This window comes from Dendrobates tinctorius, unplaced genomic scaffold, assembly GCF_039654945.1.
Source record: "Dendrobates tinctorius isolate UK_male_01 unplaced genomic scaffold, ASM3965494v1 ptg000056l, whole genome shotgun sequence".
Lineage (NCBI taxonomy): Eukaryota > Metazoa > Chordata > Amphibia > Anura > Dendrobatidae > Dendrobates > Dendrobates tinctorius.
Genome location: NW_027361724.1, coordinates 13,753,907 through 13,778,385, shown reverse-complemented (window position 1 = coordinate 13,778,385; position 24,479 = coordinate 13,753,907).

Sequence of the window (24,479 nt, the reverse complement as noted above, 5' to 3'; positions counted from 1 at the left end):
CCAATTCTAGTTAAAACATGCAGCTTTATGTCATGCATAAAAATTAAAATATATAAGACATTTCTGGAAAGGGGGCACATAACTCTCGCGTTGAATATATGGGATTAATTAAAGCTGGGAAAGAGAAAAAGAACTAACACTTCACTCACCTTTGAAGTAGAACTCTACATTGAACATTGGAGCTTAATTATAGCAGGGGAAGTGAGAGGGAGCAGACACTTCAACCTCCATTTAAGTAGGGACCTCTTGCAGTGAACAGGTAATGACAACAGGAGACACAAAGGCTGAGATCCGTTTATGCAGACACAGGGAAGTACACATAATAGGGATAGAGCTTTATCTAATAAAAGCACAGATCTGAGACATTTTGGAGCCAGTGGTCAGTGATTAATATTGGGGTTTGCATCAGTTTGATATTTGTAAGAGATATATATTTTTAGGGTTGCAGTAAAGAGATGAAATGCATTCCCTCACATCACCATAAGGAAATTGTAACCCCTTCACCTTAATATTGTCCTGATGGATGATGCTATTCATGCCATGTTTCATCTCTATAGATGGGTAACATCGGTATAAGAAACATGATGACAATATCTACTGCTTGGGACCTCCAGGAGCAAAGATACCCTGAAAGTTAGGAATCTCATAAAAGTCTAAAAGACCTAACACATCCCATAACCAGACCCCACATGAGCTCACCAAGGGGAGGTATGTGCGCTTAACCTGTCCTTTATCTATTAAAAAGCTGAATTTGAGTTTGGTCATTTGTCAGTCCTAAAATACCAATATAGAATAATGCGAGCCAATAAAATCAATTCAATCTTTATTAATAAATTGAAATACAATAACATACCACATATAAGAATGGAACACACAAGTAAAAAAATAAAACAGGGGATGTCACCATAGAACAGTACAAAAAATACAAAAATAGTCATCACCTAGTTTGGTAGATAATAAATGTTAAACCAGCTATACATACTGATGATGTAACATTTATTGGCTAAGTAACCAGCTCATAATCACAGCTTACCTCTGTGATTATGAGGCTTGCTACTTAGCCATTAAATGTTATATATATTTTATACGTACTATATATATATATGTATTGGATTCAGAAGTGTATATACCTTACGCTTACTGTGAGCTCTCCTATAACTGCCCTAGTAGTGGAGGCAACCCCGGCCTCATCATCACTTATCAGTCAATTTTGTAATGCTTCTGACAATTGGAGGCAGTGGAGTTGCGTCTCCTTGACAAACTTGTGATGGTGGTGGGATCTGCGTGATTCCCTTAGCTATTATTCTTGACACTTTATTTAAAATATACAGGTAAAACATCACTTTCAAACACTGACCAATGCATTTCGAATTAGCCAATCTTATTCAGAACAATGTAGTGTTTTCATCTCACAGCCCATTGCGGTAAATAACCTGAAACTTTATTTAGAACATAGAGGTAAAGCACTAACTTTACATACTATTCAACACGTTTTGAACTAATCGTTTTTATTCATGTCAACATACAAATGTTTTTCCTGCATGTTCTAAATGAAGCTGCAAGTTTTAAATAGAATTCATATTATGAATATGAATGATTAGTTCGAAAAACACATCGACCAGTTTATGCAATTTTTTAATCTGGAATGAGCTGTGAGCTGGATAAACTACATTAATACTTCAATACCAAGCTACACTAAATTGTTAGGCCTCTTTCACACTTCAGTTTTTTACAATCAGTCACAATCCGCCAGGTTTTGAAAAAAACGGATCCTCAATTTTCTTTTGAGGATCCGTTTTTTTTCCCCATTGACTTCCATTAATGGCGGATTGTGATGGATTGCCGTCCGTTGCATCCGTTTTTTTTGCGGATCCGCCAAAAGTTGCTGTCCGTCACCTCTCTCTCTCTCTCTCTCTCTCCTTTTTCCGGCCAGCGGTTTCTGTAAATGTCCTCATTTTCAGGATCCGTCTGAAATCGGATCCTGTGCCATCCGTTCACATCAGTTGAGAACGGATCCGCTTGTCTGCCTTTTTGGCGGATTTGAACTGATGCAAAAAAAACTGAAGTGTGAAAGAGGCCTTAGGTGTCAGGTTCCTGCAGCTACACAGCAGTAATCCAGAGCCTTCCATCCTGTGGTCTCCCATTCTTCTCCAACCACTCAGGAGCCTGCACAGCAATCTCAGCATCACAGGCACTCTGCTCAGACCAGCTCTGTGGGACTGGTTGTTGCTGCCACCTCTGGGTCGGCAATAGCAGTGCAGGCAGCCCTGCAGCAAGCCACTCCAGTGGCTATGTCCTCTCGTCATGCTACTGGGCATGCAAACGAGACGATCTCCCATTGGAGATCGGGAGTCACATGCTCAGGTCCTTCTCCTGATCTGATTGGTCCATCCCAGAGATCTGGCAGGTCCCGCACGGCTATAAAAGGTCCGCATGGCCGCTCGGCCATGCGCTAGTGTAGTCTCTAATTGCTACTGTGTGAATGATGATGGATGCATGAACCTGCGAATGACTCATTAAGATCCCCTCCCTCTGATATTATGTGTGTGGATAGTGACTTAGCCTTAGAGTCAGCGTCAGTCAGTGGCATGCTACAAGCCACAGTGCTGATCTCCACAGAGCTAGCGTCCGACAGTACGCCTCTCCTGGGTATTGTCGTATAGCGGCTGAGTCAGTTGCCGTGCTGCGGTCATCAGCACTTGTGGGCGTCGCCGCACGCACGGTAGGTCTAAACGGACACCGACCCTGTGTCTTGGGCCCGAGTCCTGTGACCATATACCGTGCATGCACACCGCTGAGACCTGTGAGGTCAACAGGCTTGGCATTTATGTTTATGCCTTAAGGCGACTCTGTGAATATAACAGAGTATGCCCAGTGCACACCGGGTGACGTTCAACCTGTGTACGATATACCGCCATATTGTGCGTCTGCCATTATATAGCAGCAGGTTAACACCTCTGCACGGTGGACCCCGGGCGGCGAACGCACTTTCTATTATTTTATATTTAGTGCGTTCCACCGTCCCTAACACTAAATAATAGCGACATGCACAGCGAGCCTGCTATCAATTAATTAAATTAAATGTATTTCCAAAATTTTCAATAAATCAAAGAGCAAAATTGACCCTTTTAGTAGTGCTATAGAGTGAGAAACCAAAGACCAAAAGCAGGTGAACATGATTTTGAAAGCCGAGATGTAAAATATAACAGGGAGGATGGTCTTTAAAGGGTTATTAAAGTTGTAAAGGGAGGGTAATGGGATTATAGTATAAAGGAGGGGGAGGCAGGAACAGAAAATGCTTAAGTCAGTTCTTTGATATGCAGGGGAAAATGCTGCACTCACAATGTTTAGGCAAGGCTAGCCATGAAGGTGCAGAGGGAGGGAATGATATCTAGGAAAACATGGTCTGCTTTGATCTATTTACCAGACATTTTAGGACACTAGGACTGGTCAGCTGACCAATTCCACTTCAGAAGCCACTTTATCGGATGAAATAATTGGCCTTTGTGTTCTTGATCTTGCCTTATCCACAAGATTGTTCACAATAAATTAGGTTTAGTTTACAGTAGGTATATATACACAGGGCTGGTGTCACCACCCGGCGCACTTGAGAAAGTGCCAGGGCCTTGGACGACCGGGTGGGCCCATTCGTCGTCGGGGACACCGACAAGCTATGGGGCCTATGAGTTGTGGGAGCCCGATGCTAGTGCTAGCACCATCCCCCCTCAAATACTCACCTCTCCTCGTTCCCCACAGCACCAGTGTCTTCAGTGTCTTCTGAATACCTGTCTCAGGGCAGAGGGCATGATGACGTCACTACAGAGCATCATCTGTGCTGAACAGTGCAGAGAGTCAAAAGACACTGAGGAGACCAGACCTGCGAAAAACAAGGGAGGTATTTTCTTTTTTCTAATGTATGCAGCATTACATGGGGCCCATTATACTGTACAGAGCGATATATGTGGCCATTATACTATATGGAACAATATATGGGGCCCATTATACTGTATGGAGCAATATATGCGGACCATTACATTGTGAGGAACAATATATGGGGCCTTTATACTGTATGGAAGAATATATGGTGCCATTATATACTGTATGGAGCAATATATGGGGTCATCTTATACTGTATAGAGCAATATATGGGGCCATTATTCTGTGTGGAACAATGTATGGGGTCTGCTATATGGTATGGAGCATTATATGGGTACTATTATACTGTATGGAGCAATATATGGGCCCATTATACTATATGGAGCAATATATGGGGAATATTATACTGTATGAAGCAATATAAGGGGCCCATTATATTGTGTGGAGCAATATATGGGGTCTATATACTGTATGGAACAATATATGGAGCCATTATATACCGTATGGAGCAATATATGGGGCCATCATTTACTGTATAGAGCAATATATGGGGGTATTATACTGTATGGACTAATATATGGAGTCCATTATACTGTATGGAGCACTATATGGGGTCATTATACTGTATGGAGAACTTTACTGGGCCAACATACTGTATGGATCATTATATGGGGCCAATTATACTGTATGGAGCAATATATCAGGCGCATAATACTGTATAGAGCAATATATAGGGCCCATTATCCTATATGGAGAACTAAGTGGTGTCCATTATACTGCATGGAACAATATTTGGTGTCCATTATACTGTATGGAAGATTATGTGGAGCCCATTATACTGTACGGAACAATATATGGGGCACATAATACTATATGGAGGACTATGTGGTGCCCATAATACTGAATGAAGGACTGCACTTAGGGATGGGCGAATCTACTCGTTAGGACTCGTTACTCTGCGAGTAGTAGGGGACTCGCAGGAGTCGGTACTCTGCGAGTTTCCAAGCGATTACTCGCACAGTAACGAGTCCAATGCAAATCAATGGCAATCCTAGTTTTTTCAGAGTTTAATACAAGCAATCCTAGTTTCTTAGCGATTTTGTGTCCCGCTGTCAGCAGCGAGTCTTAGCGAGTCTAGGACTCCTATACACTGTATTCGGGACTCGCAGAATACAGAATATGTTAATTTTCAGAGACAGCCTAGTTTGTTAGGTGAGAAAACTGTGAAGAGCACTACTATGATTGGCTGCTGTCCATCGTGATGCCTATGTCATGTATCACAGGCAAGGCTGTATATAAACCCTGCCCCCGCCATTTTGGGCACATTCCTGTGACGATCTGAGCTAGTGCAGGGCGAGTTGGAGACATAGAGCAGATCTAGGGACTGTTAGTCGTCAGTGTAGGACCTCAAGATTCCTCACATATAACACAAAAGTTCTTTTGAGAACTACCAGGACGGAGGAGTACTGTAGAGGACTGTAGGCAGGGAGAAAGGCAGGAGCAGCCTTACAGTGCATACAGCACCATCCTCAGAGCTTAGCTTACTCACTCAGCTTCCATCAGAGCTGAAATCAGAAGCAAAGCTGAGCAAATTTTCTTTTTTTTTCCACCAGATATTATTGGGGTCATATTTACCCCTGCAGCGTTATTGTTTCTGTGGCAGACCAGTGCGTTGCTGCTATCTATCCCACCAGCTAATAGCATGCACGCTGCCTGCTTGTGTGCACTAAACAATTTTTTCAGGGAGAGTGCGTCGCTTCTCTGCTAAGTTACAGCACGCACTTCACCCCAGAGCGGTGACGCAGACAGCACCACAGTCCACCTAGGTGACTGCCTTTGCGCACTAAACAATTTTTTCAGGGAGAGTGCGTCGCTTCTCTGCTAAGTTACAGCACGCACTTCACCCCAGAGCGGTGACGCAGACAGCACCACAGTCCACCTAGGTGACTGCCTTTGCGCACTAAACAATTTTTTCAGGGAGAGTGCAGGGCTTCTCTGCTACCAGCTAATAGCACGCACGTTACCTTCCTGCTGTGCCAATACGCATCACTAGCCTTGATTGTCCTCCTATTACAGTCCCCTGTAGTTATCCCCTTTGCACTGTGCATCCCCTGAGACTACAGCACGGGTCACATCACATCCCACAGTGAAGCAGACCCCGGCCCGGTGCTGGGTACCACGGTTTCAGTGCGTCACAGACGCCAATGGTGACACAAGAAATCTCACTCTCTCCTAATCCAAAAAAGGGTACAGTAAAAGAAAATAGAAGAAATGACATCACATAACTCTTACCCATGTTTGCCTGCCCATCTTCTCCAGCCTGATCAAATGACGGGAACATACTTCTGGCGATGGACCTCCAAGCCATATTTCGCTGTCTTTCATCACCATAGCCAGGGTGGGTGGGCTGCCACAGCTGGGGCCACTCTTCAACCAGGTCGATCAGCCTCTCTGTATCACGTCTGCTACACATCTTTGGTGGGCCTGTGTGTGCAGATCTGATCGCCCTGTGTGCAGATCAGATCGCCCTGTGTGTGCAGATCAGATCTGCCTGTGTGTGCAGAATATCAGAACAGCCTGTGCAGTAAATCGGTTAGCACAGGCGACTTCCTGTTTAGCTTCTAGCGTGATGTAGAAACGATTTTCTGTGCTTTAGGGATGAATTCTAAATCGCTAAGCTAGGGGCCACTTGTGAGAGTAAAGAGTAAAAAAAATGGCAGCACAGGAATCGCTGCAATACTCGCATCCCCATTCATTAACATTGGACTCGCTAGACTTGCAACGAATAGCGAGTTTCCGAGTCGGACTCGTTAGAGTCTAGCGATTCCGAGAATTTCAGGATTCGCCCATCCCTAACTGCACTGCCCGGTTTAAAAGTCGGCAGTCACTCTGGGTGCTGTGCACTGCAAGGATTTGCTGACAGACATAAAAAATACAGTAATTACAGATATTCTGGGGAAAATGCCCAGCAGATTTCATTTTTCACCTATAGATACTCTTTCCATGTACACTTGGCGTTGCATAATCACTACATTGGTGACCCCAGAGCAAACATAAAGAATAAGATGTTATAGGTAATTTGCACAAAAGAGCATGGTAACAAATATCTTATAAGAGCGGTGTTCATAGTAATCAAACAACTGTATATAATCATGGTACCAAATTAATTACACAGGAGGGCTCCATATGTAATCAGTAATATTAATTGATTAAGAAGACCAAATACTAAAATTTAGGCCTCTAAATTTCATAACTTGCAAACCAAAATAGTGAGTTAGTTGTTTTTGCAACTCTGCATTTGATCCCGGTAGCCATGTGATCTGCCATAGGCAAATGGCATCAAGCAGAAGAGTTGGAATCCTGAAGTCATTTGTTGCATCAAACAGCAAAACAAAGCTAACGAAATGGAAAAAAAAAAATGCAGCTTGCATCAATGAAGGGTTGTCCTTGCCCCATGGCTATGTTAACATTGCCATCTGCTGATGTTGCAGAAACGAGACTGCTGCTAGGGCTACATCTGGCTGAGAGAGCTGAGAAGGTTTATACCAGATATGACAACTCTAAAGGTGGCGCTGTCTTTCAATTATGTAAAAAAAATAAAAATATAAAAAAATGTGAATGATAATTTTAAATATTAGGTAGTGCTGATCTAATAATGTCAGAGGCCTGATTTCTGCTAAAACCAAATAATCCTCCCCATGGAAAATCACAATGCATTTGACATCTGTTATCTGTCTTTTCTGATTTTTAAATCTCTCTGTTGCCTTGGCTCAGTATAATCCCCTGAACCTCGCAATCTGATCATAATACAGCCTTAACAGGCTAAAACATTACAAGAGCTGCTGAAACTACAGAAATGGCTACATAAAAGATGAAAACCACAGGCAAATAATGCTGACTTATTAACTATTTATTACCCAGGGGTATGTTACATTTCTTATAAACTGTTGTTTTGCTAAATTGCATAAAACAAAATTATTTATTTAAAATGTACAGAAATCAGAAATGGCCTACTTTATACAAATATACATATTGCTAACCGTAGACACTATTACATTCCAATTAAAATTTTAAAATAAATCTGTCAGTGTGATCAGTCCTCCTAAGCCATCTATATAGCCAGGTAGGTCATAGAAAGTTGAATACAATGACACCTTGATATCTGTGATCTGTTGTCTTATTCCAGAAAAATCCACATTTTTGTTATATGTAAATGAGCTGTTCAGGGCTATGGGTCATATACTAATCTGCATGAGAATCTGCTTATTTTAAATAAAAGGGGAGTTACCTGTGTGATTGTTACCAGTGTGATGTGTGATGGCCGCTCTCAGCTCTCCTGATCTCACTGCAGAGTTGTGTGTGATTATACCCGAAACATCTGCAGGTTCCTCTCAGCTTCTGCTTCCATCTCACAGGCAGTCAGTGCTGCAAAACAGCAGAGCTGTGAGAGCTGTAGCAAATGTGTTTGTAAGAAGACAAAGTTCTGTTCTACTGTTGCTTGTTGGTTACATGTCTCACACTTGGAATGCCTCCATTCTTGGATCTGTGGCAGACTCTGGATTCTCTTTTATAAACCTTTTTCCTTTCAGGCCCTCGGGGGTTAATATGAGTTTTTGCCCCAGGTGGCCCTGGTGTTACTACAACTGTAGTTGGTCGGCTGTTGGGTTTTTACCCCTCCGGTGGCCCCTGGTGTTACTAAGCTGTGTCCGGGTGCCTTACTCTGTGGTCCTGTGCATGACTGCAGAGCAAGCTAAGTGTTGTTTGTTTTTCCCTGTCTGTTGTTTTTCCTGGTGTTTTATTAGTACAGCGGTGAGAACCAGTGTCCGCACTTGCCAGTTCCCTGCTAAGGGATAGGTGCAGGGAAAGTGAGGGACTGAGGTATCCTGGTCAGCGACAGGTTGAAAGAACCTGTATAGGGAATATGAGGAGAGTTCAGGGCTCTTCCTTAGGAGAATGCAGAAGGTGTCCACTTCCCCTTTCCCTATTATAGGACCCACCGTTATAATTGTTTCCCCGGTGTCCCCTTGTCTGTCTTGTGGTTTTGTGACTGACCGATCGTCGGGTCGCGTCACACAGAGCCAGACATATCGTGACACCTCCTTTTACTAAAAATAATGCCTAGGGGCAGACTCTCATGCAGATCAGGCTGAAGCTGTATCAAATACATACCTTCCACAATAGACCATTCATTACCGAATACAGTATGATTCCTCCCCAATCAATATATCAAACCCAGGATGCTCCACTATACAGTATGATACTTTAAAGAAGCTCACCACACAAGCACAGTATGATGTCCCACAGTGGCACACATAGACAGTATTAAGGTCTCGTTACACATAGCGACGCTCCAGCGATCCCGACAATGATACGACCTGGTAAGGATCGCTGGTACGTCGCTACATGGTCGCTAGTAAGCTGTTAAATGGGCAGATCTACTCAACGATGCAGCAACGATCCGGTGATCTGTATAATGACCGCGGTGGTCGTTGGGACCTTGCCACACAGCAGCTATTATGACAACTCACGCCTGTGTGGCACCCTGCGTCTTTATCACCACAAAAGGGTTAAATATGTACTGTTTTGCATGTGTTTTGCGAGCAATGGGAGTTATGCTTTCTCTGCTAGAGACCACAAGACACACACAATTTACCTCACTATCTTACTTGTCTGAAGCTTAGAGCTTTGCAGACATACCCTAACAGGGAGGGGGAGGAGTCGAGAATTGTTGTTTTCAGTGGTGAAGAAGGAGGGGAAGAACGCTCCTGGAAGCTATGATGACATGTGCTCCCTCTAGGAGTAAAGCTAAGAAGCATCAGGGAATCAGCCCCTAGGCCATCCATGCTTTCAGAGCAGGGTGGTAAGCTGAGAGTCTGTGTGAGTTTATACAACCAACAGCAAAGTGTTTTCCCCGGGAAGACTGCCACAAACAAGGAACTCGAGCTTCACACAGGATCCAAGCTGCAAGTTGCCAGCGGAGGATACCACAGTGAGTATTGGCTATACTGAAAAGTTCTGGACTCCAGGAAGCCTTGGTCCCAGAAGGGATTAGAATAGCAGGAAGCTTACGCTGAGTCACAGCAGAGTGAAGGATAACTCCCATTCTGCAGAGCAGACTGTAACCTGGTGAGAGTTGTAATATTTTTAATATACAGATATATACTGGTGCCACCAATAGAAAGAAAGGGCTGCTGGTGCCTAGACAGAAGCTGTGCTTTTTCTGCCAAGAAAGGGTTAAATGAGTAAATAGAAGAAGGTACTGCGCTCACAGGACGATTCAATAATGATAAAGTGAAAGTAAACGTCCTGCCTTTCACACATAAACCCCATACTCAGAGCATACAGGAGATACAGATCTACCATGCCAGCAAGATACACTAATGAGCGGTGACAGAACTTGTGCGGACTTACCCTAACTCTGCTGAATGAAGGTACTGTGCCGATCACAGTGAATGATCCACAGAATTGCTGGATAAGTATGTGACAAGCTGGGAGGATGAAGTGAATGAGCTGGCTGACTGGAGTAAGAACCCAAAAACAAAAAGAGGTAAAGGGGGGGGGGGGGAACTTACCAAAAAGGTTGTAAGAGAAACACAAAAGGTTCCACAGAGAATATATAATCTCAGCTCTCACCAATTATCTGAGAATGAGATTTCTCTCTTACAAAAAGGCTTAAAGTTTGCACCAACCAATGAGGCTAAACTATTTCATCTGTATATTGGTATGAAAAAATATCTCTGGAATTTAGCATTAAAAAAGTACTTTCTTAAAAAAGAATGCACTGCTACTATGCACACACAGCAGATTACATCAGGCTTTATACATACCAACTTAGCCAATCCTTCCACTTTTAATCCTATCCAGGAATATTCAAGTGCATTTCACATGTTTGACATGTTGGTAACAGGGGATATTAGACGCCTTACCAAGAGGAATTCTAGGTATGCGCCACATAATTTAAATCCTCAAGAAATTAAAGCTATCAAAGACTTACAAAATAATCATGACATCGTAGTCCGCCCTGCTGATAAGGGTGGGGGTATAGTTATCCTTAGTCATAATATGTACCAGGAGGAATCCCACCAACTTCTTGGGGACAGTATTACTTATAAAAAAAACTAGATAGTAATCCCACAGAACAATATATTAGGAAATTAAACTGCCTTGCTTATAAAGGCAAGTCTTCAAGTATTCTAAATAAAAAAAGAGTTTCAATACATTATGAATAAAAACCCCAACCTGGCGGTGTTCTACCATATCCCTAAAATTCACAAAAGTGTAACATGTCCGCCAGGGAGACCTATCATCTCAGGGATTAATAGCTTAACAGCCAATTTGTCACATTATGTGGATGTGCATTTGCAAAAGTGCATGTCCCTGGTACCAGCATACCTTAAAGATATGGGCCATACTATACAAATCCTTGAATCAATTAAATGGTATAAAAATTATATACTTGGTACTCTAGACATCAAGTCATTATATACTGTTATCAACCATGAGAATGGGTGCCAAGCAGCTGAGCATTTTCTCCAATTATTGCGCATACATGACGAACCACAAATTCAGTTCTTTGTGGAGGGCATTAAATTCATTCTGCAGCACAATTATTTTGTTTATGAGGGAAATTTTGATCTTCAGACTTGGGGTACAGCTATGGGGACACGTTTTGCCCCAAGCAATGCTAATTTATATGTTGCCAAGTGGGAGGAGTCGCATATTCAGCCTTTTGGACAATTACGTCCAGGCTTAATTATGTGGCGTCGCTTTATTGACGACATTTTGTTTATATGGGAAGGCTCTGAAATTGAGTTAAACACTTTTATTGTTAGCCTTAATAACAACTCTTATGGCCTTGAGTTTACCCAAATAATAGTACAAGTAATGTGACTTGAATATTTATGTGGAAAACAATCGACTGAATACAAGATGCCACCGGAAGGAGGTGGACTCAAATAGTTTTATCCACATCACCAGTTGCCACCTTCCGGTCTGGCTCACAAATATACCAAAAGGGCAATACATGAGGATTAGGCGTAACTGTTCTAAAATGGATGATTTTAATAGTGAAGCTGATCACTTAACTCAACAATTTTTGGATAAGGGGTACCCTAGTGCCCTACTTGAACAGGCTCATCAAGTCACTACCTCTATTTCTAGAGAAAACCTGATTAGCAACACGCAATTAAATGACCCTCCATGCTCCAGCATACAGGAAGAGATTTCAAAACTCCCAATCATTACTCAGTTCAACACGGGTTACAATAAGTTTGCCAACATTAAACGCAAACATTGGCCAATCTGCTATGAGTTCATTTTCCCCTTCACCATTGAGGTCTGATGAACTCCCTCTTCTGGTGAAGGAAGGTAGTGAGGCTGATTACCAAGCATCTGGGCAGGATGATGATGACTGGGTGATGGGAATTGCTGACTGGATATAAGGCAGCTGACGCCCTTCTGCCTTGCTGGTGATCTCTCTGAGGGATTCTAGGAGACCAGTCTGATTCCTGCTCCTCAAAAGCTAAGTTTTCTGCTCTCGTTTTTGCATTAGTGTTTTGGTTTTGTTTTTCTGGATTTCTGCCATTCCCTGCTGGGGTGTGCTGAATTCCTTTTTGCTCTGTCTTCAGAAAATACCTGAGTACTGATATAGTCTTTTTGAAGCCTAGCGTCTTCAGGGCTTTTTTCCCTATCAGCTGTTGGCTCTTGTTTTGATAGGGTTTTGGCGGATTACAGACAGCAGCCTTTCTATCCTGTCCTATGTAGTTAGCTTGGGCCCCATCGTTTGCTCAGCCTATCTTTCTATCTGTGTGAGTGTTTTTTCATCTTGCTTCACCGTCATTATATGTTGGGGGCTGCCTATTGCTTTGGGGTCTGCTCTGGGGCAGTTTAGATTTCCCTTTCTGTCTTTAGGCTATGTAGTTCTCCGGCTGTGATCGAGGGGTCTAGGGCACCGTAGGAGCCCCCCACGGCTACTGCTAGTTGTTGTTGATAGGTTCAGGGGTCTGTAATCCGATAGCTGCCAACTTCTCTGGTTTTCTGGACTTAGCTAGTACTTCTGTTTTTGCCTCCTATGGTGACTCATTCATAACACCAATCCTTCACAAAGACAAAGTGATTGGGGAATTCCTCCCTAGCAACCCTAGATTTGTATATAGGAAGTCACAAACGTTAGGGAACCTTGTGGCCCCAACCACAAAGATGGCTTTCGCTGGCCCTAAAGGTCCTCGGAAGGCCCCCAATCAAGGCAATACATGCTTTTTACCATGTGGAGGGTGTTTTGGGTGTATGAACACCTCTTTTAAAAAGATACGCCAATTGACCTTTTCTAACTCCAGTGGTATGATGGAGTTCAATATCACAGAGAACATATCCTATTTTTCTAGGGGGGTCATACATTGCATTAGGTACCCATGCAACAAATTGTATGTGGGCAGTACCAAACGTCGCTTGATGGATCGCATCAAAGAACACTTTTCTAACATTCGCAAAGGCTTTATAGGACACCCTCTCTCACGCCATTTTAAAGACAAACATAGCCAATCTTTGAAAGGCGTTCATTTTTGCGGCATTCAGGTGGTCCATCATAACCAGAGAGGGGGCGATTTCCTCAAGGCAGTGTCTAGAGCAGAGACTTATTGGATATTCTCCTTGGACAGTTTGGCCCCAAAAGGCCTGAATCATGAACTGGAATTATACGCCATCTAATATGATTGTAGACAAATGAATACATATGGATGCTTGCATTAGAGGTTTCATGTACTTATTAACTATTTTTAACCAGTTCTGTCACATTTATTCTATTTTTATTCGTATTTAAACTGGATTTTTAGTTTATATATAAGGGGTATTTATATATAAGTAATTTTAATTATTATCCTCACCAGTTATACTAATATTCGGTATGCAATAGACCAACGTCTATAACCAAAATTAATATTGTGAAATGCATACATAGAGGCTGTTTATGACTATTTTTATTAGCCATATACACATTATGTGGTTTTATGAATATTTTCTAAAGAATTTTTTAAGGTATAGGCCTTTGCCATCCCCTACCGTATCCTCCACATTCATATTTTCGATATATGCTTTTTGTATGCGTATTCGCAGTAGGTAGAGCATATTTAATTTTATGCGCAGTTTTTCTTTATATTCATATTTGTATCTGATTTTATTTATATTAAAATGCTAAAATGGTTTTTTTTAGTAATATTAGCATAATAAAGTTATAGTTTTTAACATTCCTAATTATTCTCAATATTACAACCCATTTATGTGAGGTATACACTATGGCCATTCTTTTCTCTTTCTTTTTCTTTTTTAAATGTATGATATAATTTTAATCATTAATTAGCCATCTACTGGGAGGGTGGGGGTGAGTGTTCAATCCAAGAGTTAAACAGGTGTTTGAACATACACACACTATATATGACAGCTAGACTGGGTGGGCGGTAACCCTGATGAAGAAGCAGGTTTTGCTTTGAAACACGTAGGTTTTTGGCCCCAGCTAGGCTCCATAGCCTTAGCCTGTGACGTCACACGCTGTCAGTGCAGGACAGTGTCGGCCCCCTTCAGCCGTGCATCCAGGACGCTACCGGCCGGAGCATTCCTGGCTCTGCCCAGCTCTACTTTATTCACTACTTGCACTGCAGTCAGCCAGCTCATTCACTTTATCCTCCCAGCTTGTCACATACTTATCCAGCAATTCTGTGGATCATTCACTGTGATCGGCACAGCACCTTCATTCAGCAGAGTTAGGGTAAGTCTGCATAAGTTCTGTCACCGCTCATTAGTGTATCTTGCTGGCGTGTTAGATCTGTATCTCCTGTATGCTCTGAGTATGGGGTTTATGTGTGAAAGGCAGGACGTTTACTTTCACTTTCACTTTATCATTATTGAATCGTCCTGTGAGCGCGGTACCTTTTTCTATTTACTCAGTTGTAATATCTCCTCTGAACTGCACCTGAACTACAGTAAATGATAAAGTGACTTTCCTTGTCTCCTGCCTTATTACTCCATGCCTTCTACTTCCATCACAATCTCTGGGGGTCAGCCCTGGTTGGAGAGGGTTAAACATCTGCACTGCCATCACCATCTACTCCCCCAGGGATCATCTGCAGTACCGGCTATACTACTGTCGAACATAGGGCCGGCTCCAGGTTTTTGAGGGCCCCAGGTGAAAGAGTCTCAGTGGGCCCCCCCTTTAGCACATACCACAATTTATGCCGTGTGACATCCATGGTGCCAGCCAAAAACGGACTTGTCTCCGTGTGGATCACGCAGACACGCATGTGATCCACACGAACACTCGCTCAGTGGCAAAACATGTTCATGTGAAGGAGGCTATTGATTAGTAGTGTACATATGAAAGAAAGAACAGAGATAGAGAACAGAAAGAAAGAAAGAATATAGAGAAAGAAATAGGGGAATGAAAGAACAAAGAAAGAAAGAAAGAAAGAGGGGAATGAAAGAACAGAGAAAGAAGGAAAGAACAGAGAGAGAAAGAAATAAAGATTAGAGAGAGAAAGAGAAAGAAAAGAACAGAGAGAAAGAGAAAGAAAGAGGGGAAAGAGAGAAAGAAAGAAAGAACAGTGAGAGAAAGAAAGAGGGGAAAGAGAAAGAACAGAGAGAAAGAAAAAAGAAAGAAAAAGAACAGAGAGAAAGAAAGAGTGGACAGAAAAAAAGAACAGACAGAGAAAGAAAGAAAGAAAGAAAGAAAGAAAGAGGGGAAAAAAGAATAGAGAGGGAGAGAAAAAGAAGGAGGGGAAAGAACAGAGAGAGAAAGAAAAAAAGAGGGAAAGAAAGAACAGATAAAAGAAAGAAAGAAAGAAAGAAAGAGGGGAAAGAACAGAGAGAGAGAGAAAGAAAGAGAAAGAAAGAACAGAGAGAGAGAGAAATAGAGAGATGAAAGAAAGAACAGTAGAGAGAGAGAAAGAACAGAGAAAGAAAGAAAGAGGGGAAAGAAAGAGAACAGAGAGAGAAAGAAAGAAGAGAGAGAAAGGAAAAAATATTAGAGAGAAAGAAAGAAAGAACAGAGAGAGAGTGCTAGGAGTCGGATTCCTGCGTTTACTCAGCAGGGATCCAGATCCTCACATTCTGCACTCTCCTCCTATTTTGCCACTGCAGAGGAGATTGCAAAGGAGATTGCCTTGCAGCAAATCTCTCCTGAGGCTAATTCCTTCTGTCCTCTTACTGGGCATGCTCATGGGACGATCTCCCATTGGAGATCGGGAGTCATGTGCTCAGGTCCCGCTCCAGTTCTCATTGGTCCATCTCAGAGATCTGGAGGTGTGCAGAAGGTCCCGGCTACTATAAAAGGCGTGCATGGCTGTTCCGCCATGTGCTAGTATAGTCATACTTGCTGCTGTGTGTATGAGGACGGATGCATGATTCTGGTGACTGACTCATTTGAAACCCCATCCCTTTGATATTACGCATGTGAATAGGGACTGAGTTAGTTTCAGCGCCAGCGCTCCTCTGCTTCAACTTGTACAGCTGCTAGCGTCCGACATTGCGCTTGCGCCTTGCCTTTGTCGTTTGGCGGCAGTTTCCATGCCGCACTGCAGTAGCAGCCTCCTTTGCGTTCACAGTTGCAACGCCGCGCACACAGTAGGTCTACAACATGCTCAGTTATTTGTGTTTGTACTTTTGGCATCTCCGTGAGTTTAACTGAGATTGCTCTGTGCACCTGGGTGGAGTTTAACCCTGTGTGCAATTTCGCCATATTGCTCCTGCTACCACTTAACAGCGGTTGTTTCACCTACTGCACGGTGGACCCCGGGCAGCGAAGGCACTTTATTTATATTTTTATTTAGTGCGTTCCGTCGTTCCTAACATTATACTAGCGCCAGGGTCTGGCTAGTGATGGCAGAACAGCAGCAACTCTTACAGTGTATTCGGCAGCTTGAGAGCCGGCTGGCCACTCTTGAGAGGGCTCTCTCAGCTGCACAATCCGCCAAAGCTGCTGTAAAGGCAATCACAGACGCGGTTTCCCGTAAGTCCACGTCCTTCCCCGTGCCGACAGTTACCCGCCTCCCGTTGCCTGATAAATTTTCTGGCGATGGCGCCTCCTGTAGGGGTTTCATCAGCCAGTGCTCAATTCAGCTAGAGTTACTGGCTGCGCGATTCCCTACGGAGCGGGCAAAGGTGGGGTTTATTGTCTCTCTGCTGTCCGGCAAAGCGTTGGAGTGGGCTACGCCACTATGGGAGTGTGGTGACCCAGAGGTCCGGACCGCTGCTCACTTTCTAACAGCTATTAAGCAGGTCTTCCTCAGTCCACGGGTCACGCACGATACCTCTCTTCAGCTTCTAGCTTTGACTCAGGGTGCTCTCTCGGTTAGTCAGTATGCCGTCCGTTTGCGGACACTGGCTTCCGAGTTGGAGTGGTCTGATAAAGCCCTCATCCCTGTGTTTTGGAGAGGTTTGGCGGAGCACGTAAAAGATGCTCTCTCCACTAGAGAGGTTCCTGCCAGTTTGGAAGAGCTGATTGCCATTTCCACCTGCATTGACCTCCGTTTTTCGGAGCGCGGTATGGAGCCTGCTCAATCCAAACGGAAGGTTACTCCGGCTCCCAATTTTTTTGAGCCTCTGGAACTACCCGAGCCAGAGGTTCCACCTCCAGAGCCCATGGAGGTGTCTCGCACCGTTCTTCAGGCGTGTCCAGCACAAGACTCCAGTCGCGGCCTTATTTGTCAACACGCAGGGTCTCAGAACAACTGTGCCCCACAACGGCCAGATTCTGTACTGCCGGGTAAGACCCTTGTTCCTCCCCACCTTCGGCCGAAGGTTCTTGCTTGGGCACACACGTCCAGGAGGGGTGGTCACTGCGGCTATATGCAGACCACAAAACTCCTGGCAGGGTCTTACTGGTGGCCGCACAGGGCTCGGGATGTTAAAAAATATATTCGGGCCTGCGCCTTTTGTGCTCGGAATAGCCTCCTTAAGCAAAGAGCGGAGACGCCTGCCGACACACGGTGGCGTTCCACTTTAACTTCCGCTCCCGCTGTCTACCACGGGTCCCTTCTCAGACCTGGCGATCTTGCCACCCCTGAGGCCTTCCACATGTCCCGGGTCTCTCTGTCATCTACCGGGACATCAGACTTGCCTGCGGACGAGTCTGAGGCCTATACCTCTTACGGGCACAAGTTGGTGGATCGTAAGGCTCAGGGAGGGGGGCCCTAGGAGGGGGGGTAATGTTAGGAGTCGGATTAATGCATTTACTCAGCAGGGATCCAGATCCTCACATTCTGCACTCTGCTCCTATTTTGCCACTGCAGAGGAGTTTGCAGAGGAGATTGCCATGCAGCAAATCTCTCCTGAGGCTAAGTCCTTCTGTCCTCTTACTGGGCATGCTCATGGGTCGATCTCCCATTGGAGATCGGGAGTCATATGCTCAGGTCCCGCTCCAGTTCTCATTGGTCCATCTCAGAGATCTGGAGGCGTGCAGAAGGTCCCGGCTACTATAAAAGGAGCGCATGGCTGTTCTGCCATGCATTAGTATAGTCATATTTGCTGCTGTGTGTATGAGGACAGGTGCATGATTCTGGTGACTGACTCATTTGAAACCCCTTCCCTTTGATATTACGCATGTGAATAGGGACTGAATTAGTTTCAGCGCCAGCGCTCCTCTGCTTCAACTTGCACAGCTGCTAGCGTCCGATATTGCGCTTGTGCCTTGCCTTTGTCGTTTGGCGGCAGTGTCCACGCCGAGCTGCAGTAGCAGCTTCCTTTGCGTTCACAGTTGCAACGCCGCGCACACGGTAGGTCTAGACGGACATAGTGCCGCCGTCTTGGGCTACTCCTGTGACCATATACCGTGTGTGCATTTTTTACTGAGTATTGTGACTACAACAGGCTCAGTTATTTGTGTTTGTACTTTTGGCATCTCCGTAAGTTTAACTGAGATTGCTCTGTGCACCTGGGTGGAGTTTAACCCTGTGTGCAATTCTGCCATATTGCTCCTGCCACCACTTAGCAGCGGTTGTTTCACCTACTGCACGGTGGACCCCGAGCTGCGAACGCCATTTATTTATATTTTTATTTAGTGCGTTCCGCCGTTCCTAACAGAGAGAAAGAAACAGAGAGAGAAATAAAGATTCTATAAAGATACCATAGCAGGCCGATGCTCATTGTTGTGCCCACCTGAGCATCCTGGTGTAAGACATATCATGATCCGCACACATGGCAGGCATCCCCGATTCCAAGATGATCTCGCTGTCCGCGCTCTCAGAGGAGGACACTGTGATGGATCTGAAGCATTCACTGAAGTGCCCCCATGATTCCGTCTCATCCCGAGATTTCCTCATTTCTGGTCAGCTTCCAGCACGTCACTTCCGGTAGAACGTCACATGCGAGTTTTAAAGTGCTCCGCTGTGTACTCCTGTGTCCGCAGGAAAAGTAAGCTCCCGGCTGGGGCAGTCTCGCTCTTGAAATTGGGACTGTCTCGCTGGATCCAGGATGGTTGGGAGGTATGAATGCTCCCCACCATACACCTCGTACATGCACGGTTCCGCTTTGTATACCTCGCACACACGGCTCCGCTTTGTACACCGTGTACACATGTGGCTTCACTCCGTACACCCCGTAAACACCCGGCTCTGCTCCGCTCCATAAACACACAGCTCAGCGCCGTACACACAGGACTCCGTTCCGTACACCTCGTACACACACGGTTCTGCTCTGTACACCTCATACACATCCGGCTCTGGTCCATTCACCTCGTACACATGCGGCTCCGCTCCGCACACCTTTTACACACATGACTCCGCTCCGTACACCTCGTACACACGCGGCTCCAAACCGTACACCTCGTACACACACGGCTCAGCTCCGTACACCTCGTACACACACGGCTCCGCTCCATACACCTCATACACACACGGCTGCACTCCGTATGCCTCGTACACACGCTACTCGGCTACGTACACCTCGTACACATGCGGCTCCGCTCCGTACACATGCGGCTCCGCTCTGTACGTACACGGCTCCGCTGCATACACACACGGCTCCGCTGCATACACACATGGCTCCGCTACATCCACCCTGTAAACCCCTCCTGACCCCACACAGAAACTAAATTCACCTCATCCAGCACCATGACACCCAGCACAGCAGAGTCCTGCAGCCATAGAGGCCCCTGATCATGTGACCCCTGACTCTTCCCCTCCCATAACCTCATCACAGGTCCTGTGCCGCACACAAGAGAACAGCCATAGCGATGACTCATTGCTGGCAGTGAGGGGCTGTGTGGGTCCCTCGGGGAGGGCGAGGATGGGGTTGGGAGCTATGTATGGCATCCCAGACAGCATGAGTGGGCCCCCCGTCTCGCCAGGGCCCCGGCACTTGCCCGGGTGCGCCAAGTGCTGACGCCGGCCCTGGTCAAACACTCCAACTGGTGTCACGAATCACTGCATAAACTTTATCCCTAATCAATACTCCCCTTTTACATGACTGCCTGGGGCCACTGACTGAGTCACTGCCACTGTGACATATCCCTTTAAGATGACCGGCCCGCTACCGACTATCCCACGGCCTCTGGGGCGTGTTACCTGCGTCCCTGAGTTCTGAGTCGCCAACGACGTCGCTCGTCGGCATCAAACACAGCAATGCATGCTGGCCAGCGGGACACCAATGATCAAAAAATGGCCTAGGACATTCGAGCACGATCAGTGATATCCAAGCGGGGGCCGGTCGCCGCTGTGTGTCACACGTAGCAAGATCGCTGGCGAGGTCGCTGTTGAGTCACAAAATCTGTGACGTTTCAGCGACCTCACTAGCGATCTCGCTATGTGTGAAGTACCCCTTAGGCTCTCACAGGGGGGAGAGTGGGGTGCTTAGTTGAGTCAACAGAGAAGTTGTTGGCTGATGAAGTAGAGAAGTCAAAACCAGAGTGAAGAAGTGAACTAGGGTCAGGTTAAAATTAAAAGCTGGCAACTGGAAGCAGGGAGGTAAGGGTTTATGTAGGTTTATATGCCCTACATTTCAGTACATGCACTTCCCAGCCAAGATCAGTGACCCAAGAACATTTCCATGAGTGCTTCCATAACATTGCCAGCCTTAGTCAGACCCTTTCTAACACCCCCTCCCACCTATATTCTAGATGAAACACATACATAAATCTGCCAGTATCAGGATACAACAGCCCCAATACAGTGCTAGTAACAATTTAAGGCAAACCTAATGATTTTGGTTGGATGGACTAATGATCTAATTTGTATGGTGGCTGCCCAACAGTTCCCTAAGGACTGTTTTTGGAAGAGAAAAATTAGCAGACAAATTGAATTTCATTCAACATGCTTGATCCTTTGCTCCTTTAGGAAATGAGCCTTCACTAGAGAAATGTTATAGCAACTTATAGTAGGATGAGTTAAGCATGCCTTCAGCCAAGTCAAGTGTGTATGATTATGAGATGATAGAAGTTGACCAAGACATAATTTCAACAGAATCCAGAAAATACATAAAGTGGTTAACGGGACATTGTTATAAAGACAAATAATAAAGACCAATATTATTGCTATTTTTATTTATTTTATTTTTACAGCCTTTGGCTTAATCTCAAGGAATGTTGACTTGATGGATGAACTATCTGTAGGAAGATCGATCTTGTGCAAGTCTAGATAGGTCCACTAATGTCTTTGACGCCATTATTTTGATTGTATCAAGCCATCAGGATGGTGGTCTTTCTCTTCACCTTGTTCCTTCTCCAGTGATTGTCCTTTTTGTATGATATTTCCTAGTGATCCTTGCTCCAAGTGACATGTCTGGCTTCATTTGTTCCAGGATTGATTTGTTTCTTCTTCTTGTCATCTATGGTAATGATAACATCTCCAGCACCACATATCAATGGCGTGGATTCTCCTTCTGTCTTGTTTCTTTATCATCCAGGTTTCGTCTCCCTATGCTACCCCAGAGAAGACCAAAATATGTAATGAGCCATGTCTTCAAAGCCAGTGAAACGTTGCTCATCTACACAATAGAATGAAGCCTAGGAAGAGACAAACACTACTATGACATTATTACAATTTAACTCTTCCTAGAAGAAATACACACTATTGTGATATCATTACAGCAGTAGACAATTCGTCAATGAAAACGACTGTGACATCATTGCAATGTAACAACCTAAGGTAAGCACTGCTGTGACGTTATTATTGTAAAAACACATACATGGAAAAGACGAAAAATATTTTGCTGTCAGATTACATAGCAAAAACCTGCTGACAGACACAATTATATACTGTATTTTCCGCTTTGTAAGACGCACTTTTTTTCCCCCAAACTTGGGGGGAAAATGGGGGTGCGTCTTACAAAGAGGATATACCTTATCGGGTGTAGGCCGCAGGGGTGTCCAGGCGTCTCCGGGTGTCCGTCGGTGCTGTGGGTGTCGCCGGGTGCCCAGCCGTGTCTCCTCGTGCCCAGCGGTGTCTCCGGTTCCCATCCCGGGGCTCTGCTGACATTTTGCGACAGGCCAGAGCCCTGGGGCTCCCTCTCAGTTCCCTCTGTATTGGCTGGCTCCGGCAATATGGCGGCCGCCGCCAGGGACCGGGCAGGCGCTGATGGTGATCTCAGGGCTGAGATCTCGAGGGATGAGATTTCAGCGCTGAAATCTCATCCCTCGAGATCTCAGTCCCGAGATCACCATCAGCGCATGCGGCCGCCATATTGCCGGAGCCAGCCAATACAGAGGGAACCAAGAGGGAGCCCCGGGGCTCTGGCCTGTCGCAAAATGTCGGCAGAGCCCCGGGGCTTATTATTATTTAAAGCTTTTAGCCATAAACATGCTTTTTATACATTTATTGCAAAAAAAAGGCTTTGATGCAAAATTGCATGAAAGCTTCCATGATTGCAAAATACTATCAAGTGTCTATTTTCAAAAAAGATTTGGTTTCAGGGGATAATTAGCGTGCCTGACAGCAAAAAGATTGCAGAGACTCACAGAGATTATTTTGACATAATTAAAATAAAAAAAAGTCTAGAAATAATGCACACACTAGTGACATCATTGCAATAGAATACATACTAGAAAAATAACATCATCACACTTAAACTCTTCCTAGATTAGATAAAAAGCAAATACTATTGTGACAGGATCACAAAAGAGCATAACTTCTAACACACAGAAGCTTCTACGACGTCATCACAATTAAACATAATTTAGTAATAAAAGTGTGAGATATCATAACAAAAGAAATCAGCTTTAGAAAGTGAACATATTTTTAAAACCATCATACTACGCAAAAGATAAAAGCAGAGGTGAACCAATGGCGGCAGACCACGTGGTCAGTAACCAGGGGGTGAGACTGATGACGAATTGATCTGCCCCTTTGTCCGCTGCCCCAACTTCAACAGTATCTCCATCCATGGGATGCAGATAGAGTTGAATACAGTGGAGGAGTAGGGAGCTGTCAGCTTTTTGTTCCATAATTCAGAATGTACATCTGAATTCTGGTACAGCAGGTATAATGATGTCACTGGATCGTGTCTTAGGGGGCAACGTGGCTGCATCATGCTGTAATTGAGGGAAGGTAGAGGCCTCAAGCTGTGTTGGAGCAAAGTAGAAATAACATACTATGGTGGAGTCACAATATGGACATTGTACTGTGTTGTGACTGCACAATGTGAAAATCATATGTGTGGCGACCCTGAGGGTTCAGTCGCCACAGAGGTACTACACCTCCTCCTGAGGTGTGGTACCCCACCATTCAGGTAAGGTGGAGACACCTGACAACACTCCAACACCTGCATCCCACACAACATAGTAGTTTAGCAAAGCACTCTTTGGTGGCTCCCTGCTTGGAACACTAAGCATGCTGGGAGGCGGGTGGAGTTTAGTTGGCACCAAAAGAGCGGGAAGAGTTTATGATTCAGCCAGTCTGACAAAGTCATTGGAAGAGTGAAGATCCCCTGAGAGGGATGGATGAAGGAAGTGCTGCAGCCAACCTCAGTGACCTGGGTCCGCTGGCACAGGAAAGAGACATTGATGGAAAGCCTGACTCTCTCCATAAGAAAGAAGGATTAGTACGGAACGTAAGGAGAAGAGGACTAAGGATTAGGGTTAGAACAGAACCCTTCCCAAGTTCACAGCGCATGGCCGGGGTCCGGTCCCCGAGGTTGTATGGATACTAATGGTCCTGCGACAGACACCGGAGGAATAGAAGTTGTCACCACTTTATTCCCACACAAGACTTGGGGGCACAACAGCAACGAGAGTGAGCCGGGACTTAGTAATAAGGAGTCCCCGAAGCAGGCTACAGCTGTCTGCCGTACAAGTAGAGTTCATAGGAACATCTGACAGGAGGAACTCCTGTGTAACTCAGTACTGAGAGTACTTCACTGTAGGCGCGAAAGGGAGACGTTCAGAAAAGGCACATATGTTGGCGGAGTGTTGGAACGGAGTACTGCATCTTGCCTGGAAGTTGGCTGAGCCCCTGACCTGGAGGACACGGCACCGAGGCGGGCACCTGTATGCACAACAGACTGTGAGTAAAGCTTTGGAACTACATGCCCTGGTGTCCTCCGCTTATTCCTGCGCCAACTGACTCGGCACTGCTACATCTCTAGGCTCGACACCACACCGTGCCCCTCTCCTCACTATCTCTCCATCT